Raw genomic sequence first — 27,575 nt, forward strand, 5'->3', positions numbered from 1 at the left:
CCAAACCCTTTAAGGTCACTTCTTAGACTTGTGATATTCCATGTCAAAACACGTAGCAGTTTGCTGCTGGCAAGTCTTACTAATTGTTGGAGTGTGCGATTATAGTGATCAAAAATTGCAGTACGAATTCAATTTTGTCCCTGGATAGACCCAGTTCCCTCGAGAACGGTTCTAAGAGGCTCGAGAATTGTTCAATATTTTGAGAAGGGGAATGGGTTGCTGCTGTTGGATGGGCTAAAACTTTATTTGGCGAGTTGTCATTATTTGGTAAGTCTCTGTCTATATACTCTTCTGTACTTTCGACTATGATGTAGGTTTTATCACATTTGTTGTCGTCATAGTTTCGGAAAAGTGAAGGCCGTAGAAGGGAGAAGTTTGTTGAAGGCAAATCTTTATCCTCATTCGCCATGTCCAACTCCTGTTCGAGTTTGTCCTGTACAGCATGATGATATACATGATGTTATGAGATCTTCTAAGACTTCTTTATATCTCATTACACTCCTCGTTAGTGGACAAGATTTTCGGTACGGTGGGTGTCCGTTATCGAGAGGGTCCTACTATAGCATGTGACTTTGAAAGCGCTTTTGAAAAATGCGAATATTTTTGGTAGAAGCGACTAACTTCAAATTGTAATGTCTACCAAAAACATTTCCTTTTGAATAAACCGTGTTGCGTAATCGGTCAGGGCTCATTCCAAAGATTCAGAAGCCGCTAAAAAGCGCATTTCGAAAGAAAAGTGGAAATGTTCCCTTTTGAAAATAAGCTCCTCATATATATTTGGACGGTCCCTGAAAACATTCAACGCCCGGAAGTAGAAAACGTCCACCAGGTGTCTCTGAATTTTGGATCAACTCCAACGTCCTCGCCAGAAGTCCTTGCGCTGGGAAAACCTGGGGGTTCTTATCATCGCACTATTGACGAAGTTTCCCGTGAGATCCTGGGGTTTTTTTATTTCGGCTATTCTCCCGACCCTTCTTTACCGAGTAAGTGATTGTCGTGTGCGTGTGTGTAGTGTATTTTGGACCTGCCGATTGAATGACTCTCGATTAATAATAGATACCTCTCTCCCGTTCTCATAAAATACATACTGTTGTTTATCCTCTTTCTTGTGTGATGCTCTCCAAGAACTCTCAGAAATGTTCGTTTTAGCAACAAGTTGCTCGAGACATTTTGTTCGGTGTGTAAAATAAGTCGGTGTGTGTGTTGTGTGATAAGTTTTACTCTCAAGAATTCCTTCGTCACAAAATTCAAGGTATGTGTTTGCCATTTATCATACTAAAAATGCGTATTATAATAAATAAATGTAATAAGCCACAATAACTCTAACAAGTATTTTCCAAACTTCATATTTTTTGAAAGTTTGAGTGCCTCTGACTCAAAAGTTTAATTTGAATGCTTCAAGAATTTTTATGTGTATATAACTATTATGTTCATAATGGGTGTTCATAATCGATAGATGGTGCTATACGGAAACAAATAACTGGAAATATGTAAATTTTAATTGGAAAATTAAAATAAATTAATCGATTGAAAAGTAATAAAATGAAGTGAGTCATAAAATGCAGGTATACGATAACAGCTCATTCCAGAATTTTCCCGCTACTTGGTGGTTACAAAAGGCTTTCATTGGGATGTTGACATTGATGGATAAATCGTTATTGGGGAAGTTGGTTTACCTCAGCCACGAGTTGCCGGATCATGCTTCACGAACGTTTCGGATACAGAAGAGATTAGAAAAAGGTTGAGGTATAATAAGGGCGTCGAAAATTCAAACTAAATTTTATCTGTACCAAAAAAGAAAAAACCTTCGTGAGAACAACTTGTTCGCAAACCGAATTCGAATATTAAATATAATGAATTTTTAAACTATTGACGAATTTATGGGACACCCAGTACATTACGTTTTATTATAACCTTTTACGTATTATAACCTTTCAAGACCTCCATTCAAGTATCGGATGGGGAAAATTGCCTATATTCAAATTTATTATAAAGCATTTGGGATATGAACTTGTTCTTCCAGAATATGGGGAGTCGAACTTATTGAACTACATCGATCAAAAATATGTTATCGATTATTTTAATGAATGAAAACTTTATAACTATTATTTGGAGAAATGAACGGTCTCATTGAATAATAAAATCCATGTATACCCTCGACATGTTCGCATGGAAACTAAAATAATCGATGATCTGATTTCGGAAAAGAAATCTTTTCTAGCAATAAAACGTGGTAGAAAATTAAAATTTTAATCGCTTGAAGATGATTTTGTCAATTTGGGAAAGATAAAAAAGGATTATAGAGATGGCAGTGCCCTCTAGCGGCAAGCCGTAAAGTTTCTAGTTTCTCTTGAACCGAGCGAAAGTAAAAATGCGATTATCAATTAAAAACTTTTAAAATCAATACGAAAAGAAAAAAAATTAATGGAAAGGATTACGCAATTTTCTCTTTAATCGGATTGAAAGAAAGATTAAAAACTGACTTAAAAAGGTAATCGTATTAATTATAAATAATCATTCAACTGTAATATGAATTGATTGTTTCTTCTCACATTTAGGGGAAAAACATAATTTCAAATTTTGTTTACAGGTAAACTCGGTTGTAACGACATTGAAGATTACACGAACTTTTGTCGTTATAACGGAGTTTTTGTTGCAAACGTTTTCAAGACCTTTTTCGATGTTAACATTGGATCGCGTAATGCGCGGGAAATCGTGATTATAAATACGATACATCGCTAATTCTTGTTGCCAAGAATGGTACCAATTGTATGCGAAATCACCAAATATTGCTTGTAAACAACCCTTGGCGAGAAAAATAGGTAGAAACAGCTAATATGCAGCAATTTCAAATGTATTTCACGGGAAGGGTGGGGGAATCGAAAGTGCCATATTCATCAGTGAATAGTTTAGGGCAAAATTAGTGATAAATTTTCCGATATGGGGGTCATGTCAATGGTCAAGTTTTTCCTTCAACATCAGGCATTCTCAACAGATTAAAATTCCCTAAATGTATAATGACATTCAAGAAATACTTTGGGAAAACACCAAAAAACATGTGCCTTTATATCCGAGGTTGTTGCGATTTCATCGACGTTATGCACAGGGTTCATTAACATTATTCTCTATGGGAATCATCCTGCACAGCAAATTATCGACGTTATAGACAACCGAAGAAGTTAAACTGAGTTTGACTGTAATCGAAAAACACGATTTCAAGATGCATTGAAAATGTACAGCCTTTCTTTGTGCACATGCCATGTACTGTAGGTACACAATAACTAATGGTGGAGTTATTTTTCATCGTGAATCTTCCCGGTTTCTTTGAAGTGGGCGGCAATCGATACGATCCTCGGCGAACGCGAGTCCTTTCAACGTCGTAGTGTATCTAAGAAATGCAGCTTCTTTGTGTTTGTTGGCTCGTGAATGTCCCTTTCTTCTCTGTCCTTTATGTGTAATATAAATATGTCGCGTGTGTGAATAAATGATCGCGATAACGTTGGCGGAAAACAGATTATTATTTATTATTACGTGGCGCACGCGAGGGTAAAGGATGTGAGCAATCCGAGCGGATACAGTCATATATGGATGATCGCGAGGTTGTTTTATCGTTAATTTATCGTTTAGAAAACGGGAGAGGAAGCATAGCTTTTTGGGACTAATTGAAATGTTACGTGTGCTGTTTGTCTATATTTTTCTGTATACATTTGCAGGAAAAGAGTACGCACCTAGTGGTGGGTTTTTGACAATAAAAACGGAGAGGAAGATGAGACAAAAGATAAAGTCTCAAATATTCTATGAAAAACACAGTTCATTAAGTCAAGAAAAATTGATTAAAGCAAGATCTTTATAAATAATTGAGGTAAATTTTCTGAATAAAAAGGAGGAACGCGTACTCTTTCCCGCGCTGTCAGTGTGAGAGTACGCACCGAAAGATTTCACAGTAGTCGCAAACTACAGACAGACATGACCGCTGACCGCCCAGAGAGACCATCTTGGGATGGTTTGCGCTCTTTCCCAAAGGGATGGACGGTCTCGGAGAGCCTGATGATGTCAGACTCGATTGTGGAGGGATAAAAAATAAATAAATAAACCACCTATTTTTTTTTACCCCAGGAAGCACAAACATTAAATGTCCGCGAGCGGACATTTAATGCCCTTGAGGTTTACATTCTTGTATATGAAAAAAATAATAACAATAATAATAACAACAAAAATACAGTATTCTACAAATTTTCAGTATTACATTCACTTGCTGAAAAATACTGGCGCAAATCAGTCCAGTCCCGTCATACCTCGACACACAAACTCTCAAATACTGACACGTTGATGTAAATATGTACTACTATTTTTCGTAACTACAACATTCCTCTGTGTTTCAATTCAAATATCTCAACGCTCTTGGGAAATTTTTGAATGCTTTTTGAGCATTTTTTCAATTGAAATTATACCTCTGTGACGGACGGTTGATGAGATAAAGGCCACTTTAGCACTTACAGGACACCCTGTATACTGAAACGAATCGACTTGAGGTGATCAACGGAAAATTTCAACCGAAAAAAAATTCACTGCCACGCAATTTAACGATAGGAAAATGAGTTGATAAATGTGTTAGCTGAAAAGCCAATGAGTGGACCACTTAAGTGATCTGTAAATTGCCACGTGTCATTTAAATTATCCGTAAATGTGCTGAGGGTCACTCAAGTGATCTGGGATCGCACAGCGGGACAGTTGAATAATGTGGAACCGCATCGTGGGTGATTTAAATGATCTATAAATGTGCCGCTTAGTTTAATTTTTAAAAATTAGGTTCAGTTTTGTGGCCCAATATCAGATGATTCTGAAGACCACATTTGTCAGCGGACCATGGGTGGAGCAGCCTGTGTATATCATAGATAGTATAATGATATCCACTCAAAATCAAGCCATTCGGTAAACATAAAGTAACTTTTACGAAAAAATGCAGAGAATAACTTTCATTTGTTCTTTTTCAATAATTTTCTTCAGCACCTTCGAATGCAGGAAATTTGCATACTGCACTTATTGATCTTAAATCCGTCTAAAAAGAAGGCTAATGTTTCTGATAAAATCTACATTTTTTCCAAAAATGTTTCCGGTTGTTGTTGTTGCCGAGTTCTTGAAAACACCTCCGGGGGATAAAAAAACGTTCCCACTTGAGTGCTAACATGTGCGTGTGAAGTTGGGGCAGGAAAAGAGAGACGCTCGGGGTCCCAAAACAAGATCTGTTTTCGGAACTTGATAACAAAAAAAGCAAAAATAGTGAGCATGCGCATTGCTTCTTCCTTTCACTTTCCTCGGTGGAACCTTTGCCATGGAAAAGTGTGCATGAGAAGAGACGTTGGGCGCCTGCGCGGGTCGGTATGGGAACTTAGATGCGTCAGATGTTTTGGTCATTCGCAGTGTGGATGCGTGATTCTTTATTATGATTTCGTTATTGGAAATGTGTAGAGATCCCACTAAAGTATAAATAAAATGGGACCGGAAATACTTTGATACGAAATGTTCTGTAAGAAATTGCTGAGTATTTCCCCGCCCCCCGAATATTATATACAGTTGATCCTACTTATAACGTTCCCGCTTAGTACGACTAATTTTAGTGAATTTAACTTTTTTACTTTTTTCCTATACTGATAACATTAATTTTTTCCGGATACAACGTTTAAATTTTTGATATTCCCGCTTACAACATTCGGAAAATTCACGTCGGTCTTTTCTCCTCCCTTGAAATTGGCGTAATTTTCCACCTTCTTTTCATGTAAAGAAACGAAAATGGTGATTATGTGTGTGTGTGTATGATAGCGATTAACTATTACTTGAAAACGAGAGATTGTGGGCTATTCTTTTATGAAGATTATGCTATTATACTCCCATGCAGGACGAACTAATCCTCGTAAAAGCGGGAGAATGACTTCAGGAGAACGCGAAGAGAATTTTTTAAGAATGAAACCGAGCATTCTACTCGATTTTTTGACCACCGCTCAACAATGTTCAGAAAACCAAATCCATTCGTCAACGAGAGTTCACAAATCGGTGACCCTAGTTTCATTCACGATTGTAATACTATTCAACTCGTAAGTGAAACGTGAGTTGTCCGAATCAAAATGAGCGACCGTCAACGCTAATCTTCATGCTTCATTCATTCGCCCATGCCGCAATCATATCCAAATTTGCCCGGAGCATTTCCTTATCGCTTGGATTCCCGACTACCTCCATTAGCTTCACGTCATATGTGATTTTGCTAACAATCCCTTCGATACCCTGATCGAGTTTATCAATAAAAAAATGAAATTGCATGGTCCCAAGGACACCTCCTTGAGGAACTCCACTCTCCGACCCCCTTATCCAATCAGAAAATTCCCCGTCAATAACTCACTTGAATGAGCTAGAGATAATGGAGAGTGGCGTATATATATCGATTCAAGAGACCTTATAATTCCGCTTCAAATAACCACCATAACAACAAGCCACCCTGACATTTATTGGTTATTAAACTGTAATCTAGAAAATTTCCATCTTTTCCTCGAAGGAAACGTGGAGGTTTTAAAAATGGCCGCTCGCGCAAATAATGGTCGCCACGCCCTAAAGCAAATTAATGGTTGACTGCTAGACACGCACAATTTATCGGTGGAAAAACCGGAAAATGGGCATGTGCATGCGTTTATGAATGTGTGTCACTGCCGCGCAAAAATCGGTAGCTATTTTTAGGATCTGAAACCCTCACACACATAGACATACGTATACGGTACATCAGAAAAATTCCGACTTTTACGTTATGTTCTTTAACACGAGGAAATATGGGCGATATTACATGATGGTTGACATTTTAGAGACTTGAATTTACTATAAAGGAAAAAAATTGCTTTCCCATTTTTGCGGAATATCAGATTTCTCGAGTGACGTGAGGCGCATTTCCGATGAGATGGGGGGTTTTTTGGATGTAAAAATATAAAATCTGGAGGAAATAGGAGAGAAACGGGAATTATACAAGGTGGTTTCACGATTCCCCTTGCCGCATTTTACTGGCAAACCTGTGATCCTAGAACAGGGGGTTCTTAACCTATGGGTCGCCGGAGCTCCTGACATGGGTCGTTATCTAAATCCGGTAACAACTAGTGACTTTGAGCTGTGGGGTCCCGACTAAAATGTGAGTCACAGGGCCTTCCGAGAAAGGGTCTTACAAATCCATTTGCAGCCAGGCGATTCTTGGGCTATGAATCAGGTCCCAAAGTTGTTGTGCAGGGACTTCCAAGGTGTACCGTACAAATCCACTAACAGCAATTTTTTTTTCCTCAATGTTTTTTTTGGTATTTTATAAATTAAATACCAAAGTTATAAAGTTTTATAAATTAAATCGTTTAGTGTTATTTCTGACAAAATACGGCTACATAAGTACAATATTTATTTTATCAAAAAAGAGTTGAGTCCTTGTTGGTGTCTTTTTTTTTTTGAGAGCTGCTGAAATTTTGTGTTCAGCTGTATGTAAAATCGCACCAAATTGGAGAAATTGGAAATAAAATTGAAGGTAACAACTGTGAAACTATGCCAAGCAAGGTTTTATCTATTTATAGAAAACATTAAAGAACCAAGGGAAAACTGTATACTTTACACTTAATTAACCATTTTAGCCCATTTAAAAATATCTAGTTATTGAATATCTCTAGTTAATTGAATTTCTGTATTTTTATATGCATTGTTTCAATTAAAAATACGCAAACAGCGCCAATTTAATTCCGTTTTTCGCGCAGGGACGTGCCCCATCCTCCGAAGGCGATCAAAAATTGGCTTTGCAAAATAATTAAAACGCTTAATCAATTTCTGTGGATTTTAAAAAAAGCTTTTGAAGTTGGTGAAAGTTTTCTGGAAGAAATTTGTTGTGTTTCTCAGAGGAGATATACGGGAATTTCATTATCTGAACCTCTTACATATTCGCAACATTCAAACGTCAAAAATGATTCTCGAGAAAATGCGTCATCCTAAGGAAACAGGTAAAAGTCAGCATCAAGAGAGTATCTCCAGCATAAAGAATTCTAAATGAGATCTCTGAACATGAGCGAATATCACTCAAGGTTCCATTATCGAAAAATTTATGCTTCGTTGGTGAAAAATTACTTGCTCGGAAGCAGCTGTTTGTGAAACTTCCATTGTTCATACATATTACCGGTTTCTTCCCCTACTCTATCCTTGACAATGTTGGCAGTTATTGGATATCAAAACGTACAACGTGGTTCATGACTCCACGTGAAAATAGACATCACCAAAAAGAAACCACAGTTAGAGTAACGAGTACGGCTTACAATCTAGAATATATATGCTCAACTCATGGCACGCGAGCCAAGTGCGGCTCTCGGAGTTATCAAATGTGGTTCGCGACCTCAAACCTAATTTTTTTTTTAAAAGAACTAAAGAGCGAATGAACAGATCACCCGCTGTGAAGAGTCACATCACTTGAGTGGGGCGTGGCACATTCACATTTTAACCGTTCCGACAGTTACAAATATGTTCCTCTCTAGGCAAACCATATTTCCTCAAAAAAACTACGGGAAATCACCAATTTTCGCTAAATATCAACAAACTTGCTAATTTCGACTAAAATCACTCGGCTACGGGTTTGTTGAAAATACGGAAAATGTTCACAGGAGAGTCAGGATGGCCAAAACTACAAGAACGTCCAGAAAATACGGAGTCATACGGTCATCCTATTAATCTCACATTAATCTGTCAATCAAATGTTTTTTTTTCGTGAATTTATTTTACTCCATGGTGATCTGCAATATCGCTGTATTTCCAGCTACTGGCGATTTCTTAGCAATTTTAGCGATAGTTTGCAACTTCGCTTACCTTTGAAAACTTGTTTGGCCATAATTGGCAACTTTACTTGTCTTTGACGATTTTTTAGATGATAATTGATGCCCCCCCCCCCCCGTATGGATCCCGGTTCACTGTATAAAATTACAGTGAATAGGGGTCATATATGGTCAACTTTTTAAACTACTGATATTTTTCTAAATGGGCACCTTCGTATTATATAATGTAAGTAAAAAAGTAGGAACGTTTTCTGTAATCTATTACCTGTAACTGAAAAAAAGAATTGAAATTCGCTTATACCAAGAAGTCTGCTCTAATTCGGTTCACGCGGCGCAAAAAACCTATTCCTAGGAAAACCCGGCATAAGGAACCTGTTTGACACGTGTTAGTGATTTCACACACATCCACAGTTCCCGAATCTAAACATGTCGGTTCGTCCACTCTGCTTGGCTTGATCCAATGATAAGACCTCGTTCAACTTCCCGCATTTGCGTAAGAGGTCCTTAACCACCTTACGTACAAGTGTTTGTCAAGAAATTTGGATTATCTCTAATTAACGAATCGGCGATAAATATGGTAACCTTATCTTAACCTAACGGTGTGTTAGTAAAACGAAGAAGGGAGGAGGGGAAAATTAAATGAAAGGAAAAAGCATAATATATATAAGAGGTAGATAAGAGAGGTTTTTTTTTTGAGTCCTATTTCACTCTCACCGTACGTGATCTATTTCGCTCTCACACATGTATAAAGTAGAAAGATACATTATATGTATGGAAAAAATATCTTCCGTAGATGATATAGGATTGCTATAAAGCTTCGCGATGGTGAAGAGAGAGGAACGAAAACACAGAGAACTTGTTTGAACTAATTCCACTGGAGTTTGGACGTAATATTACGCCCGTGATTGTAAAGAGGTTAAATGAGTCTCAGAGTCATCTTCCGTAATCAAGAATAGTTCACCAAGCGAAAACAGAAGTAGAATTCGCGGAAGCAATCTCTGAGATCCAGACTATACCTTAAAAGTCATTGTTAAATCAAGATCTTTGGGAAAAACCATCCGTAGAGAGAGGTAAAACACATCGAAGTATAAAATTAATTTGAGAATTCTTGGAAACCCATTCTCGTCAATATCGCGATATTGATTGTGTTTTAAGTATCACATTCATATTCATAGAAACATGATTTTACGAGAAATTTCAACAGTAATTTGACACTTCCTCTAAAATTAGAAAATTTTCAATCCAAAAATACAATCACTCCTGACATCTGTTGTACATTATTAAATATTTCGAAATAGAATGTGTTTGAGAAATTTCGAATTTAATTTCGAAAAATCCCTTCACTGCTCGGATTATTTTCACAGCAACGAGTTTATTTTTGTGCGTTACCATGGAAACAAGAATCACTCTCTCTCAATCTTTTAAGAAAAAATTCTGAAATTGAAGCTTGTTAAAATCTTCTCGAAAAAGTTTCTAATTTTAAAGCAAGTTCTTCTTGTTATTTTTCTAATACAAAAATCTCTTACTTTCCCCCCAATTATTATTTCTTATAAAAAATTCTTGGAAAAAAATGTTTGGAGGAAAAAGAAGTTTATTTTATTCTATTTTTTTATCTTTTTTTTAATTAAATCTTTGAAATTTTATCTCTTTTCAAAAAAAAAACTTCACCTGAAGTCCTTATTAATATCCTTGGAAAATTTGGTTTAACGTGAATAATTATCCACGTTTTCTAAACATATTTATCGTGAAGGATATTCAGTATTTTTTGAAGTATAACTTATTATTTTAAATGGTTATATAAGTAATTTAATAATTTCCTTTCTTAAATTATTGTACATTTTTGGATAAGATTGATTGATCAACGCTGTAAAGTCATGTTTTAAGATGATGATTTTTATAGTGAAACCTCATGTGCTGGGAATATTACAATTAGGAAGAAAACATGCTCGTTCAAGTATTCAGGGTGTCTCATAAACAGAGGTACAAACTTTTCAAGGAGAGGTGAATATCAAAAGGATTGAGAAGACGTGAACAGAGGAAACCACCTGTTCGTGCATTGAGATTTTCATGCTTACGAGGGCATTTACACGTACAATAATCATGTGTAAAAAATATTTTTCAACTAATTAATGTGTTGTGTCGTTTCAGCTTCTTGTGCCTAAGCTACCACTTTCACCATGATGCTTCCTGTCATGGATTTCTATGAAATTCTTGATCCTTCTGATGTTCTCTAATTCCCCCTCAAAGTTTATACCTCTATTTGTGGCACACCCTTTAAGTACAGTAAGAATTACATCATGATACATTTCCAAATTTTCTTGAATATGCACATTTGACCTTTAAAAATGCAGCACCATGAAGGACAAAGGATATCAAAGCCATATTTATTGAACGAATAGCACACACGATATACATATACAGAAAACAAATATTCAACAATGAAATTATTGCAATTAAAGTGGCGTTTGATTTGCGGAACAGAGAGAGAGAGAAATCAATGTTTTTCAATTTAACAATATCTTGAGTGGCCACCATGGCTGGCAACTATTGCCACTATACGCCTCGACATTGAAAGAAAAAGACTTTGGATGCGTGGCTGGGACGTGCGAATCTATGCTGCTTCATACGTTGCCAAAATTCACTTGACACAGTCGCAGGTAAAGAGTGCTATGTCATTCGTTTACCGATCGCGTTCGATAAGAGCCATATTGCCGGGAATGGGTGGCCCAAAACAACAGTACACCCTTTTGGGCTCTGAAGAGTAGCTGAATGTTGCGTACCACGTGCGGTCACTCATTGTCCTGTTGGAGCTTGCTCGCGGTCAAGCCTTTGAGGTAAGAGAGAACAGGATTCAAAACGTCCAGGATGTAGTGGCTGCTATTGGTAGAGCCATCGATGTGCACTAGGCAACTACGGGAAATGCATAGTTATCAAACGGTGCTTAAAACCATAACGTCATGTGACGTGTAATATCCCAAAAATATCGTTGTATTGTTGACGTGCAAATAAAAAAATAACCGTTCCATTCACATTACGAGTCATTATTTAGTAAAATAATCTCAAAATCACTGATTCGTAAAGTACTGTCAAGAATTAGTAATTCGTTAATATTGTTAAATAATTAAATTAATCCGTTTTAATATTGTCAAATAATTTAATTAATTAATTTCTGTAACGTCAATAATTTAATCCCTTATCAAAAACCCTCTTACTGACAAAATTCATTACTTTGTTGAATACTGTGAAAAATTATTGTTCCCGTAACACCCAAAAATCATTGTTCTCGTAAATACTTTCAAAAATAATTATTTTGTTGAATACAGTCAAAAATCATTGCTCTCGCGAACATTGTCAAAAATCATTGTTTTGTCGGATGCAGCCAAAAATTACACACCCGCATTTTTTGCTTTTATGCTCTTAAGAGGTGTAACTTTATTAAATATACCCTTTAAAAAAGTAATATCGTTGAATTTACTTGATAAAGTCATGAGTTGAGCATGCATGTTCCAAACTATACGAAAAGCCATTGTTGAATCACGATCTTTCAAAAAAAAAAAAAGTCCGTAGAGAGAGGTGAAACTTCAAAGTACAACTAATCTTATCATTCTTGAGAAATCCATTGTTGTCATTATCGATACTTTTTTTTATGAAAAGAATCACATTCAAATTCATACAAAGAACATTTTACGAGAAATTTCAACGGTAATCGGACGCTTCCCAGAAATTAGAAAATTTTCAATAAAAAAGAGCATCTCAAATCATGATATCTATTTTTCCTTCTTAAATATTATGAAAAGTGTTTGAAATATATGTCTTTGAAAATTTTCGAATCCAATTCCAAAAAATCCCATCACTACACAGATTATTTTTACAGGAACGAGTTTTTTCTGCGTTACCATGGAAACAGGAATCACTCTTTCAATCTTTAAAAAGAAAAAAATTCTGAAATTGAAGTTTGTTTAAATCTTCTCGAAAAAAAGTTTCTAATTTTAAAGGAACTTCTTGTCATTTTTCTAATACAAAAATCTCTTTATTTTCCCCCTTGAATTATTATTTCTTATAAAATTCTTAGAAAAAAGTTTAATTTATCTTTTTTTTAATTAAATCTTTGAAATTTTATCTCTTTTCAAAAAAGAAAAAAAACTTCGATCAAATTCCTTATTAATATCCTTGGAAAATTTGGTTTATCGTGAATAATTATCCACGTTTTTCGAACATTTTTTATCAAAAGATATTCAATATTTCTTAAACTACTGTATAATTTATTATTTTTAATGGTTATAGGTAATTTCATAATTTCCTTTTTTAAAATTATTGTATACATCTTTGGAAAAGATTGATTGACCCAACACTGTAAAGTCGTTTTAAAAAGATTTTTACAGTGTTAGCTTCGCATTGCGTAGTTCTCGGTTGGATTCTTCAATCTTTTCGGAGGTTATTTTTGTGGTTTTCTAACCTCAACCTCGGCAGCCGAAAAATTTCTCAAACTGTGCGACACCAAACTTTGTTCAGTTATTCTGGTTGCTGGTACGCTATATATTCTCCTCTCTTTCACTGTGATGACTAGGGCTAGGATTTCCATGATCTTGCATATTTTATGACTTGGCATATTTCACTGTTTTTATGCGATATTTTTACATGATTGTAAGTCGTTTAAAGGCATATTTCATGACTTTTAATCATTTTTATGCATATTTCGGCATTTTTTGATGCAAATGTGTTTGTTCCTAGCCATCTCAAAATCTTACTGGAAGATATACAGGATTGAGATTAAAAGGTGGATCTTGATGTTCAGGACATGTGCACATTCATTCTATTGGCATTGCTGATTCCCCCCGCTTTCTTTAAGCTGAAAATATAATGTTCAGGAATATATTTGTTGCAAGCTAGTCTAGGCTGCCTCGTGGTCCATCAAGCACTGTCCTCTTCCCTCTGAATAAGAGTGGCCGTAAATTGATTAATCATCCAATCGATTCTGAGCAGGCCACGTAGATAACAAGGGCTGGATATTTCCCACATTCTTCGCTGTTTCTGGACAAAGCCATAGCCGGAGTGGGGGGACTAGGAGATCCCCCCTACCCCGCGTTGAGTCCGCCTGTTTCTTACTGATTTGGTGGTGTGGCAGTTAGTAAAGTGAAGAGTCTCAGTTCAAACAACGAATGAATTTTTATAATAGTATTTTTATAAAAGATCGATAATGCATAAATATTTCTTTCATTCTCAAATTGTTTTGCTAAAACTAATGTTACGGCAAATAGAAAATGAAAATTTTGGACTTTTTGTTTTTCTTTGCAGGGCATAGTTTTGGATTTTAGGGCATATTTTTCGTTTTCATAGGGCATAGATGCATTTTCTGTTGATCATTTTTTCTAGCAGTTGTTTTTAGGTCATAACAATCCTAGCCCTAGCAATGACACTTTTTCTTGACCGATGTAGAAGGTCCTATTTTTTGTTCATACCTCAAGTTGAGAAACCATAGATAACGACAGCATTCTATCAAAAATCTCACAATATTTCCAGCACGAAAAAGGGACACGTGGGTTCAAATATGTTCTCAAACATTCCAATTTTTGCAATGAACGAAAGAAAAAAACGATCATTATACTGTACAATAAAATCCATACGATCCAATACCCATCAGCATTCACCGCAGATGGATGTCGATGAAGCTCGTCAAGTTGCACTCGAACGATATTGTGGCTGAAACATCCAAGAAGTCTTGCGATCATTAGATATGAGTTGATTTAATATTTCGCCGCCATGACAACAAGCCATCGATATGTCCAAAAGTGCGCCGGTATCATGAGAAAAGAATGGAGTTAAACGACCCCAGGCAAAAGTATTAGTGCATGATGTTTCATTTATGACGGAAACAAAACCCTCAATCGATTTACGACGTCTTTTGGATTTTTCTTTTTCCGCGGTCAAAAGATACCAATTTAGGATTGAACATTGAACTCTTTTCTTCCGAATTGCGTTTGTCCGCCATCTTTCGATTTTTATGGGGAAAAAAAGATCGATAATTTTAGAAAATGCTTTATAACAGATCGGCCACCTTGTCTTTTTTGACCTCACAATACTTGAGCAGAAATACCCGGGAAAAGTTGTAAATGCATTTAGTCCTACAGCCATAAGTCGCTGTGGTGGTCGAGTGGTCACTCGCATCGCGGGGACCCACCGTCACGACAGAGGTGGTCGGCTAAAGTTGGTTTTCTATGGTTCCCAACTTCGAAGCGCCAATGCGAGCCGATCTCCCCGTTCAAAAATTTTGCCACAGAGCACAACAGACGTACAAATATTCAATTACTACACTTCACTTCTGATATATCATAGTTTCCCAACCTTTTTTTGTCCTATCGCCCCCCTTCTTCAGAAATTTTTTTCTCCCATTGCCCCAGAATGCAATCTAACCCATAGGATCCTATGTTGCACCCAGTGCCGTCTTAACGCATGGGCCTACCCGGGCACGGCCCGTGGGCCTCAAGCGAAAAGGCACCTCACAAAAATGAAACCAGGTAAAAATTTTCTAGACTTTACCACGTAGGGCCTCAGAAAAACCACTTGGCCCGGGGGCCCATGATGCTCTTAAGACGGCCCGTACTGGTAAGTTGTACCCGTACCTTCTACCACCCCTCTGGAGCATTCCATCGTCCCCAAGGGGGCGTTAACGCCCACGTTGGGAATCACTGTGATGGCAGCACTGAAAAATCAGACACAACACTAGATACGCACTCAGACTGTTAAAAACGCATGTGGCATTCATTATGTATGTACACCGCATTTTCACATGACAGTCCCTACACACACTTACACTTCCTGCACATCTAATGAGGTAGTAGATTGCTCATAGCGATAGACCTGAGTTGTGCTCGGTTTGAAAGAGAGTGCAGTCATAAGTACCGGAAACGTGAGTATGTGTGCCTAACAGTTTGAGTGCGTATATATAGTGTTGTGTGAATTTTTTTTAGTGCGCCATCTATATTACAAATTCTGAGTGTAGCGTGATGTTTGAACATGTGTACTGCTGTAGGCCTGTTGCTCTCTGCGGAGAGACTTTTTAACAGGGAGATCGGCTCGCATTCGGTCCTCGAAGTTGTAAACCACAGGAAACCGATAAATTTATGACTGTGTATTCTTTTTTTATTTCTTTCTACCGAGCACAACTTCGGTCTATCGCCCTGAGGAATTTATTACAGAGAGGATTGTGCCGGAAGTTTGAGTGTGTGCACCTAATGATCTGAGTGCGTATCTCGTGTTGTGTTTGATTTTTCAGTGCTGCCATGTATATTTCAGAAGTATCTCAGAAGATCACATATTTGTACCATTGTAGCCCTGACAGTAGATCGGCTGAAGTTTTTTTTTTTCTGTGGTTCCCAACTTCGGGTAGCGAATGCGAGCCGATCTTCCCGTTGAAAAGTCTTGCCACAGAAGCAATAGGCCTACAACAGTACAAATATTCGAACATCACATTTCACTCAGAATTTGTAATATAGATGGCACCACTAAAAAATTCGCACTCAACACTATATACGCACTCAAAGTGTTAAGTACACACACTCACACTTCCGGTACAAATCACAAAGTAGTAAATTGCCCGTGGTGATAGACCGGGGTTGTGCTCGGTTTAAAAGAACGACAGAAAGTGAAGTCGTAATTTTTATCAGCATAAATATTTGGACATGTTGCAGGGTTTCGAGACCAGGGATCCTTAATCTTTTTTTTTTTATCCACGACCCAAAACAAGGTTCGATGATTATGCATAATGACCGATGACTATGCATAATAGCCAGATTTAGCGCATTCAGCGCAATCTTTATATTTCGTGTATACATCTTTTGAAGTCTTCCGAAAGCTATGGCAAGACCAAGGGGTTTTTTTTAAGAGAGACATTAAGGTTGTGCATTTCTACTTCTCAAAATTTAAAAAAAAACCACAAAAACCACAGAAAATCTTCTGGTTGCAGCAAAAGAAGCGGAAATTAAAAATTTCTTTTGCCCTTGCGAATGAAATTTGAATAATTAATTGAATTAATAAATATAAATGCTTATTTTATGATTACGGTATTGTTTACGAATGGGTAAGTTTTGTTTTTTTTCATAATTATATTCGACGAACGAGGATGTCATTTGCATCTGTGGGCGTTAATGCAGATTAAATTTCCATTTTTAATGCCACGTATCGATAACTAGAAGAGAAGAGGAAAAAATTGTTTTTTTTGACAGAAGTTAATTGTACGTAAAAATCTCTATCGCGTGAATAGAAGAAAACTGCACGTAGTCTCACACTGTGCTATTTTACCTGTAGATATGATGAAAACTTTAATTTATATATACTTAATTAAATTTAATTATCATTTTGAATTGTTTGTGCCTTCGTGAATACATATTGTCGCGGAATTTCCAAAAATATTACACTTAAACCCCTTTTAACGAATACCGCTGAGATGTGGTCACTCGTCTTTTCCGGCCAAATAATAATATCCCCTTATATAATGAAAGTATACATTTCAATCGCCTGATTAACGGTCACCCCCTCTTTTAAGGAATTTTTTTTGTCCCACCGGTGTCGGCAAAAGAGAGGTTTTACTGTAGGCTGCTTTCATAACCGTGTGGAAAATCTTTGATTCGGGGGGGGGGCTTTTTTGCAATGTACATGATATTGCAACGAAACGGCTTTCGCTGTCATAATAAAGAAGTGAAGCATGTTGTATTTATCACGTAAAAACATGTGAACAAATGCAGTTAAGCTAAGGCCACTCCCATGTTGTTCAAACAATTCGAAATCAAGAGAATTGACGCATGTCTCCTATCATGAACGTAGGATGAAACATAATTCTTTTAAAACCGACAACTTTGCAAACAAATTCCTCTTAAAAGCGAGGAATTAGTTCATGCAATGCTGATGCATAATTGAGAGAAAAGACCACCGCCTCGTTGTAATTGAATATTCCATAAACAATTCATTAAAAATAAACTAGACGAATGCGAAAATTTCTGTTTCAGCATTAAACATTAAATTCTTCATCCTTTTCACATTTCCCTTAGTATGTAGTAATGCTGTTGCAAGTAATTAATGTTGTGTTAAATTATACTTATATGTATATATTTTTTTTGCATTATGATGTTATGTTACGTTAAATGTAGTTCAATTAAAGAATCAATTCTGTTTTTTATGCATGGTTTTTCACGCCTATACAATAATTTCTAGTCAAAATTAGTTATTTTTCGTTGTTAGATTGGAGTTCTTGTTTCCGGAATTTGAAGTGCATAAGTGCATTCTACTCGACCAAACCACAGCTATATAGTAAAAAAAGGCTATTTCATCCATCCAAAGTCGCGTTTGCCACTTATGCTCAGTGGGTGTGGTCTCGGACAATACCATCTATAGCAGGTGGCGTTGTCTCTGCTAAAGATGGTGGTGTCTGGGAGCTTTTCACCACCTGCTGCATTCACGTAGCTTAGTTCACATTCCAGTTACTTATTTCACTGTTTTAAGGGAGTGATTTCTAGTTCATGGTGTTGTTCAACCCTTTAATGGGCAAGCATTGAAAAATCCGTAGGTGAAAATTTTTGAGGGGTTATATTCTGCAAATGAGGTAGCCCCCGGATACTATCACTATATTTATATGATTTACATGAATTTGGAAGGTTTAAAATGTCTATAATTTTTTGTCCATTTTCTTTTCTATCATTGTTAAAGAATGTACAGCTATGTGTCTCCTCCACCCATTGTATTCCATCACACAATGCAAGGATAAAAAAACCGTGCTTGCTTATGCTAGTCAAGAAATAGAAAACGTGTACAATCTTTGAGCCATTCTGCTGGTAATTATAGAAACTTCTTTAACATCTCACAAGTGAACATCAAATGTTTAGGAGTTGCATAGAAACATCAATGTCGAAACGAGCTCCAAATATACAATGTCTTTACTTGAAAAATATGAGAAACTCGTGTTGCTTTTGAGAGCACCTCCGCCAAATATGGGGTTAAGTATCAGTAGGCTACACGTGTGGTATTTTGGTAATTCGTACGTTAATTAGTGATAAACAAATGTGTGGGTTGTAGTCAGGCCCATCTTGACGAATGGGCGCCCATCAGCGCCTGCTAAAGATGTTCCTGAAGAATGATATGAAATCATAGAACACGACAGGTGCACCAGTTCCGGCCAGATGCAAATCCAGTGCAATAGGAGCCGAGGTAAAACACTTTCACCGATGGTGCTTCATCCACGAATGTCAACATCACAATGAAAACCTTATGTAAGCGCGGTAACGTAAAAATTCAGAAATGAGCTATTAATCATGCCCCTTTTATTTTATAGCACTCTTGATTTGCGTAATTCCAGTGATTCAATTTTTCGTATAATGCCTTCTATCGACAAAAATTTGAACTGTTTTTCTGTTCCAAAATAAAAAAAAATCCCCTTTCTTGAGTTGTGTTGTGTGTGGCAAATGTGTTCACAGCCCACCAGGTGCTACTACTTACATGCGCCTCGTATACATTCCTATAGGGAATTTCAAACGAATTAACACCTGCCGGAATGAGTGTTTTGAATGTTGCCAATATCCCCTGAAGAAAAGTCTCTCCACACAGCGAGTAGCAGGCCCACAACATAAAAAACTGTACCCAGAAAAATATTTAGTCAATTGTCAGTCTCATTTTTGATCAGTAGTAGTTGCACTTGTCGCAATGCGGTCGTGCAGGCATTGTGCTGGACTCTACGAAGATCCAGGTTCAAACCTCGTTGGCGGCACAGTGATGGTCAGCTTAAGATGGTTTTTTACCCAACACCTAAGCGTTAATGCTTCTCCGATTTGAGGAAGTCTCTCCTTAGAGAGCAGGCAGGCCTTCAACACGATAATTACATAACATGATACAGCAGATATTTGAAATTTTCACTTCAAAATATGGAAGACAGGTGGCAGTGCCTGCAGAACATGCAACAAGCACGACTTTGACAGCATGCATACGTTAAGGCCCCACATACATTCAGATCCCCCATTCCGGCAGGTGTTAATTCGTTAAAAAGTCCCTAGAGGGATATTTACGAGGTGCATGTCAGGTTAAGTAGCAGTAGTAGCACCTAGCTCTATTCTACACACAAACAACTTAACACAAATACAGGGTGCACCATAAATTCGTAAATAACTTAAGAATTATTAAAAATTAAAAGAGTTTTTATATTTGAACATGGTTTTGGGGGAAAAAGTTATTCTCACAAAGTGGAATTTTTTCATTGTACAGAAAAAGATTAGCTCACATTTTTGTCGATAGAGGACACTTCAAGGAAGCAAATCAATCGAAAATGTTCAAATTAGAGTCTTGCAAAATGCAAGGTGTAGGCAATTAACAGCTCATTACTGAATTTTCCTATTGCTGGCACTTACATAAGGTTTTCATTGCGTTGTTGACATAGGTGGATGAAGTGCTATTGGTGAGGTTGTTTTACCTCAGCCACGAATCACCGGCCAAAGGTTCCGGACACAGAAGAGGTAGAAGAAAAATTCAAGTTCAAACATTCCTGCCAGAATTTCATGCATCACCTTCTATCGACAAAAATTAGAACTAATTCTTTTTTTCTATATCAAAAAAAAAACCCCTTTCGTGGGAAAATAACTTTTTCACGAACCGCATTCAAATATACCAATTACTCCGATTTTTATGAATTTTTAAACTATTTACGAGCTTATGGGACACCCTGTATTTCGACTCACTTTTTTGCGATGCGGCATCTTCGATTTAATAAACACGCTACCATCTACAATTAAGATCAGCAATGAAAATTATCGAAACAAAAGCTTTGTTTTAGAATATTGTGGGTCTATCACGCACTGTGGCAAATGATTGTTAATGGGAGAGAAAGGCTTCGTGTATAATAAGATCTCTAAATTTTTAAACACCAGAAACAAAAACAAAACAACTCGAGCACACTTTTCAATTAATTAGCAAGCGAGTAACTAAATATTTGTTAACGGCTCAAGTATTTTTTTTTTCTGGCACGTTACAGTTAATTAGCAAAACGACGGAGAGTGTTAAACACCGACAGCTGTCGGCCATGTATTTGCTCTCCCTGAAATATATCTCGCGAACTGAGCTTTCTACGTTATCAGAGACATATTTTTTTTTATTATAATAACTCCAAAAATACTGCAGTATCTTTTCTAACGGAAGCGAAAACAAACTGTATGCAATGGCGTTGAAATTTTTATCGGCGTCATGTGTCGCATCCCAACATGTTTACCCACAATTCTTTTTTATCGTGGATGACAGGTGTGTGTGTGTGACTAGACAAGCAACAGTGGATTTCTTATGTCTCCAGCTACAATGCGCATGTCAACATCCTATTAATTTATATGATGAGTGTTTGAACCTAATTTTAAAATCAATAGAGAAATTGTCTCAAAGGCATTGAAAAATCTTTGAATTCGGGATATCGATACACTACCTGTCCAAAAAAAAAAAAAAAAAAAATCATATACTCTAATGCAATGGTTCCCAGCCATTCATTGTTCGAGTACCCCTGGAAATGCATTGGAATCCCGCGTACCTCTCAAAACACGCAGGAAACATACGCATCGCTTGCAATGCTTAGAAGATTTGAATATTCCTAAAAATGTGCGAGACGCTTGCTTACTCTCTTGAAAATGCGTAGGAGGCGTGCATGCCCAAGATATATGTGCTTGAGGTTTTTGTACCTGTGAATATGCGTTACTGATCCCGAGAAATATGTAGGTGACATGCGTACTGATAGGGGGCTTGCGTTCCTCCCTGTATGTGTTGCGGATCCCCAGGAATGCGTACTCATAAAAGTGTGTAGAAAAATTGCGTACCTCGCTGCATATGCCTTGCGGATCCCTAGAAATGCGAAGGAGGTATGCGTACTCGTATAAGTGTGTAGAAAGCTACGTGTTCTCATAGCAAAGCGTGAAAGGATTGCTTACCCCTAGAAATCCCATGAAAGGTACGTACCGCTCGAAAATCTGTGAGAAGCTCGGCGTATTTCTGGAAATGCTCTGAATTTTGGGCATTTTTATAATTCTCCAATACCAATACTCTACGTTTTTTATGTTATTTCACTGGATTTTTTCCCGTCATTGCTGATTATTTTTCACGTGACTTTGAATGGACTATCATGCACCGACCACCTTCCAACGTAACGCGTGCAAAATGTTAGAAACCGCTATTCTAATACATTTTTAGACCTTTAGTGCGAATGCCTCTTGATCAGACTTAGGTCTAGACCACATACTGCAGTAATCAATTAAAATATTTAAAGGTTTTCTTACCAGTTTTTTATACTTAGAGATCAATACATCTCAGCATTGCCATCCTGAGATGCATCCTCTCCTTCGTAGAAGGAAATGTCTATTGATAGATAAATATAACAAATAAGTGAACTGAGCCGACTTCATTCTATTGGCTCACGACATTGCCGAGTCTAGCCTAGCCTAACGGGAACAATTCAGATCATAAAACCACAATGTATTGCGATTTTTTTCGGCAACTCAGTGTATACCTGTGCCGACATTCGGCCATCTTTAATACAACAATTGCAGAAATAACACGAAATTCGAGTCAGAAGAGATGTCAAATACACACATTGAAGCCGCATTCACGTGGAAATATAAGTTATTCCTAAGAAAAAACATTTCACAGCGACTTTCATGTAATGGATCGACATGAAACGATTCCAATCATCCGATAAAAAACTAGTTGAGAAACTTGATACAGAGAGGGGTATCTCTCTTCCGGGAGAAAAAAATACACAACATGGATTTAACATCATTTTTTTTTCTGATCCCCGATCGATCCTCTTTCCTTTTATTGTTCCCCATCAGGTTAGAAAACATGAAAAGCGTGTATTTATTCGCATTCAACGGCGAGGAAACTCTCTCCGTGTACCTTCAAAAAAAAAAAAAAAAAAAAAAAACTTAAGGAAGATCTAGTCTATGGGTGAACCAAGTTTGAGTCTTACTTAAGAAGGAAAAAAAACCCTGCAAAAAAAGTAATAGGAGATTCTTCTTTCAGCTTTTTTAGCCAATAGGAGACCGGGACTTTGATCCATTATTGTTGACGGCACCGCTCCGGAAAGAGTAAAAGACGTGTCCAGTTTCTACCCAGGGTCTTCTTTGTTTACGGCAAAGATAAAAAAAAACCATGGAGACTTTTTTTGGTAAATATGGAATAAAAGCCTTAGCGTGAGAGAAAACTCTTTCCTATTTTTCTATGGTATTTTTCTGCAATAAGAGTTCCACCATCATTGTTTTGATATTGCTCCCTGAGATATATTGGTAGCAGTGTAGTTAACGCATGTTTCGAAAGGTCAGTAGTATAGTTGTTTACCCGCTAGAGTATTGTGAGGATTTTTCATAGTGTGAAAGTTAATTCTCTAACTTCAGTTTTTTTTTTAATTTTGAGTAGGGCTGAGAATCGATTAAAATTTTTAACTGATGAATCAAAAAAATTTAATCGATTCATCGAAAGTTTTGAAATGCTAATTATTAATGACTAACATTATTAATAACGTAGTATTTATAACTATATAATATTAATTTATGCTATACAAAAATACTTTTATTTATTTCATGCATCCGTTCGCTCGATGAAAACAAATGTCACATCGTGGAATTCATTTATTTGGATCTTTGTCGTTTTTTAGAAAAATCAGTAATTTAGTCACTGATTTCGAAACGAATTTCGATATTTATACAATTAAATTTTATAATATCGATTGCAATTTAAATCGATTACAATTACAATCGCACTTTATTTTCCTAAATAAAAAAAACTGTACACAGCGGAGACAATAAATTTTGGTCTCGACTCTTTCAACACTTCCACCAAACTCAATTGGAAACTGAAATCGTCAAGCTAAGAAGAATCAAAGAAATTTCAGTGTCTAAAAATTACGTCTCCCTTAATTATATCACAGAAAACTTATCCCGCAACATATAAAGAAAGATTCACAGAGAATCGAGAAATCGATGATTTCGATTTGAAAATGTTTTTTTGATTTTCTCCAGTATTCTCTTTAATACTTAATAATTACTGCAGAGTTTCTCGTAAACATCGTGGTGCTGATTCAAGCATTCAAGAGTGTTCGATACTTGCTCCCGATCAAATCTTTCTAGCAAATGCGTTTTCCTTATCCTGATCGAAGAAATTTCGTAAGAAACAAAAATTCTAAGGCTGATTCTGAAATTGAAGTAAAGTATGAAAAATTACCGGGAAAAAAAAGGAGGAAATTCAGCTGTGATAATGCCATACATTATAAATTTGTAGTTGGGGAGGGGGGAAGAAATGGAGAAATTTTGATTTCCATTGGGCCCAGTTAATAAACGAAATATTAATGAATGGAAATTTGCCCTTGGAAAAAAAATTATTCGAAACTGATTAAATTTTCATGGCCATCGTTTTCTCCCTCTCTCTCTCAATGAATAAGAAAACATGGATATTTTCATGATCAACGCATGAATGTTTCAAAGTGACTGAGTGTGTGAGTGACCGTATGAGTGACTGTATGAGCTGGTGTCCTGTCAGCCCTACCCTTCCGGAAAGCCATGAACGTACGTGATTCATCTGAAATGGATCCGAGAAAAACATTCACAGTGGAAATTATCGTGTATGTAAATGCAAAATTTCTTATTTTAAATGTTTAAATGAACAAGGCAAGAAATACACGAATACTGATGACAATAATGGAAAAGGTAATTTTTAAAGGAATTCAGTAAAATGAGCAGTGAAGCGATTGCAAACTATCGTAATCGAACCGAGTGCGTGAAGCGGGAGCACTCGGTTCTGTTTGAGTAATGACGTCACGCATAACTTCAGCTTATACCGACTCCGGCGCGTCATGGAACAGCCCTTATTATTATATACTCATATAGGATTTACGATATTTTGGTTTTATTTAAAATTTTATCGCTTCTAAATGCATTTTGCATCGATATTATTTTTTTCTTTTAACTTCATTGACATTTCTATGGATGTCCACTAAGAGTCACGAACATTGAAAAGTTCAGTAGTTTTATTTTCTAAAAATATATATGTAATCGAAAAAAAAAACCCAAACACAAATTTACGTGAAAAATTTCATAAATTCATAACAAAATAAAAGAAAAAAACTTCAAAATTTCTAATTTTCATTTCAATCACACTTTGAATAGCCCGATTACGGCATTATCGGAATAATTGATATTGTGCAATAATTATCCATTTATGTCTCCATTTTTAAGAGCGTGTTCAAGTTTTCCTTCGAAAACTCCATCCATAAATGATATATTCATAATTTACGTACTTTTTGCCGATCATTTTTGTATATTGTGGTACAGTTTTCATTCAATTTGGGCGCTTTTTTATCAAACCCGGCATATAGCTATGCAAATCGAAGCATAATATGAGCTCTCTTTCAAGAAAAATATGCTAATAATGCTAAAAATTTCTTCAGGTCTGTAACTCCTACGCGCACATACTGTATTTATTTATTTCCTTTTTGAATGTTTTGGGAATTCTACTAAAAATACTGCATACAATAGAAAATCAATTGATTCAGTTGAAAGGAGAAAACTCGAGAAATTTCAGTCGGCATTTCATTCGGGAAATGGGATTTTAGAAGTCCCGGATAATATGCGGTTCCGTTTTCCTCCTTTTCAAACTTTCTCGCACACACACACATATATATATATATTCGCTTCTCTTTTGCCTGGATCGATTCCAGAAGAAGTTGATGTGACCTCTGCATGGCCGTGGGTGTCGTCCTTGTCGAGTTCCGTAACTTCGGCCGGTTGGTGTGTGTGTGCGAGGCAGGAATACGAGCCTCTCTCCACATTTCTCCTTGTCAAGGTCGTTCCGCTGCAACAACGTCTAGATATACGGATAGATACGGACGGGAAAGTGGTAGGTAGTACAAGGATTCGGGAGAGTTCGTTCTCCCGATTGACGTAAGAGAGTTGTATGTGTGTGTGTGTGTGTGTGTGGGTGCTTCCAACGCCATCTTCCGGCACAAAGTGGTTCTGGTGTGGGGGTCTACGCTTTGGACGTGGGAACAACGACGTTAAAGGTAAGTTAGTAGGCGTCTGAATCGTGAATGTGGAGCACGACCTTCAAAGATCGACTTTTTTTCGAACGAGTATTGCACCACGAATATGGTAATTGAATTTCACACCCACGCTTTTTGATAAATTTCAAGCATTGCTGTTGCAAATAAATGTCTGATCGGATGAGGGGGCGTTCGGAAATCATGAAAAATGTGCCTTGTGGATCATATACAGTGGAACCTCGCTACAACGATACTCGATATAGCTCCCTCTACAACGATATTTTTTTCAAATCATGTTTGGAATTACCTAAAGCGTAATGATAAACTCCTCTCTCGATGCTACGGTAGATTCTTCTATAATGGGGGCCTTCAACCTTTCAGACACAGTGGCCCAAACTGAAATTTCCCACGATGCCCGCGGGTTATCAACTCATGTGACACCTTTATTCAAGGGACCAATGGGGTCCCGAGTTAAACAGGGACAAAAATAATTGAAGACCTTCATTTATTCTGAAATTGTTTATTTTATTAATTATCTATTTTTATTAGTTCTAAATTTTTTTTACTGATTCTGTAAAACGTTTTTGGTTAATTACTGATTAAATTAGTTATTTCTCTGATTAATTTTAATCTGAAATCACTTTAAATGGTTCTTTAACTATTTATTTCAGTAATTATGAAATTGTTTTCCTTCTTAAGATATCCTGACATAATTTCTTTCAATAATTCTGAGTATTCATCAATTCTGGAATTATTTAATTGATTTGTTCTAGAATTATTTCTTTCATCCATTCCGAAATTATTTCTTTCATCGATTCCGAAATTATTTCTTTCATTAATTCTAGAGTTAATAGTTTCTCCAATGTTTTCAACCATTTTCTGCAAATGATCGGCGTCCCGTTATAAAAAATTTCGAGGACAAAATGTGGCCCGCGAACCATGCGTTAAAGATAGATCCCTTTTGTGCAATGTTGCTTTTAAATGTTGCTTTATAACGATATTTTTGTAGAGATTTTGAAAACCTTCACAAGGGCATTGTTTTAAATCTCGCTTAAAATGGCTTTGAATAATTTTTAAATTTTTCATCTATTTTTATTCTTCCGAGGGTATCTAATAAACATCGATATTTTGCTACACATGATCAGCGAAAGTGTTGTTAAAGATGTTTGTGTTTCTTTTTAGTGTAAGACACAAAAGTGCAATACAGTAAACCTCTTCACGCGGACAATGCAACTAACCGGGGTTTAGTAATCCACTAATTAATCACAATTTTTCGTTGCTAATAAATACATAAAAGCACATTTTCTAGTGGTATTTACAAAGCCGATTTAGAAACGACGTCAACAACAGCATAAATTTGGTTGGGAAGTGATTGTAATATTGCCACTCGATATAACGATAACCCCTCTACAACGATATTTTTTCCTGGTTCGCAGAGTATCGAAGTTTCACTGCATCAGGTTCTAAGGAAGAGTATCTGAGAGAAACAGAAATACTAAAGTTGATTCGAAAATTAAAGTAAAATTACCAGCCGAAAAATGGGAAAATCAACACACACCTCTGTATAATAGTAATTTTGTGGAAACATAAAACTTCAAATTTTCCACGACCGCCAATCAATAAAAAGTTTTAAGCAATAAAATTTGCAAAATTTACATCTTTCTTTTATTGTATTGAAAAAAATTTACCCCGTAAAATTTGAATAAAAATTC

The 27,575-nt window shown here is 36.5% G+C and overlaps 1 protein-coding gene across 1 annotated transcript in view; it reads left to right on the forward strand.

The window, feature by feature from the left end:
• The first annotated feature begins 970 nt into the window (after positions 1-970).
• Positions 971-27,575, forward strand: part of LOC149074915 (sodium-dependent neutral amino acid transporter B(0)AT3) — a 146,511-nt gene continuing 119,906 nt past the window's right edge. The window contains exon 1 of the mRNA XM_089245863.1: positions 971-1,252. The gene's annotated coding sequence lies outside the window, so the exon portion shown is untranslated. The remainder of the gene's footprint in view (positions 1,253-27,575) is intronic.

Source organism: Pholcus phalangioides, unplaced genomic scaffold, assembly GCF_987345545.1.
Source record: "Pholcus phalangioides strain wild (caught in Gottingen) unplaced genomic scaffold, Ppha-v1.0 ptg000016l_1, whole genome shotgun sequence".
Classification (NCBI taxonomy): domain Eukaryota; kingdom Metazoa; phylum Arthropoda; class Arachnida; order Araneae; family Pholcidae; genus Pholcus; species Pholcus phalangioides.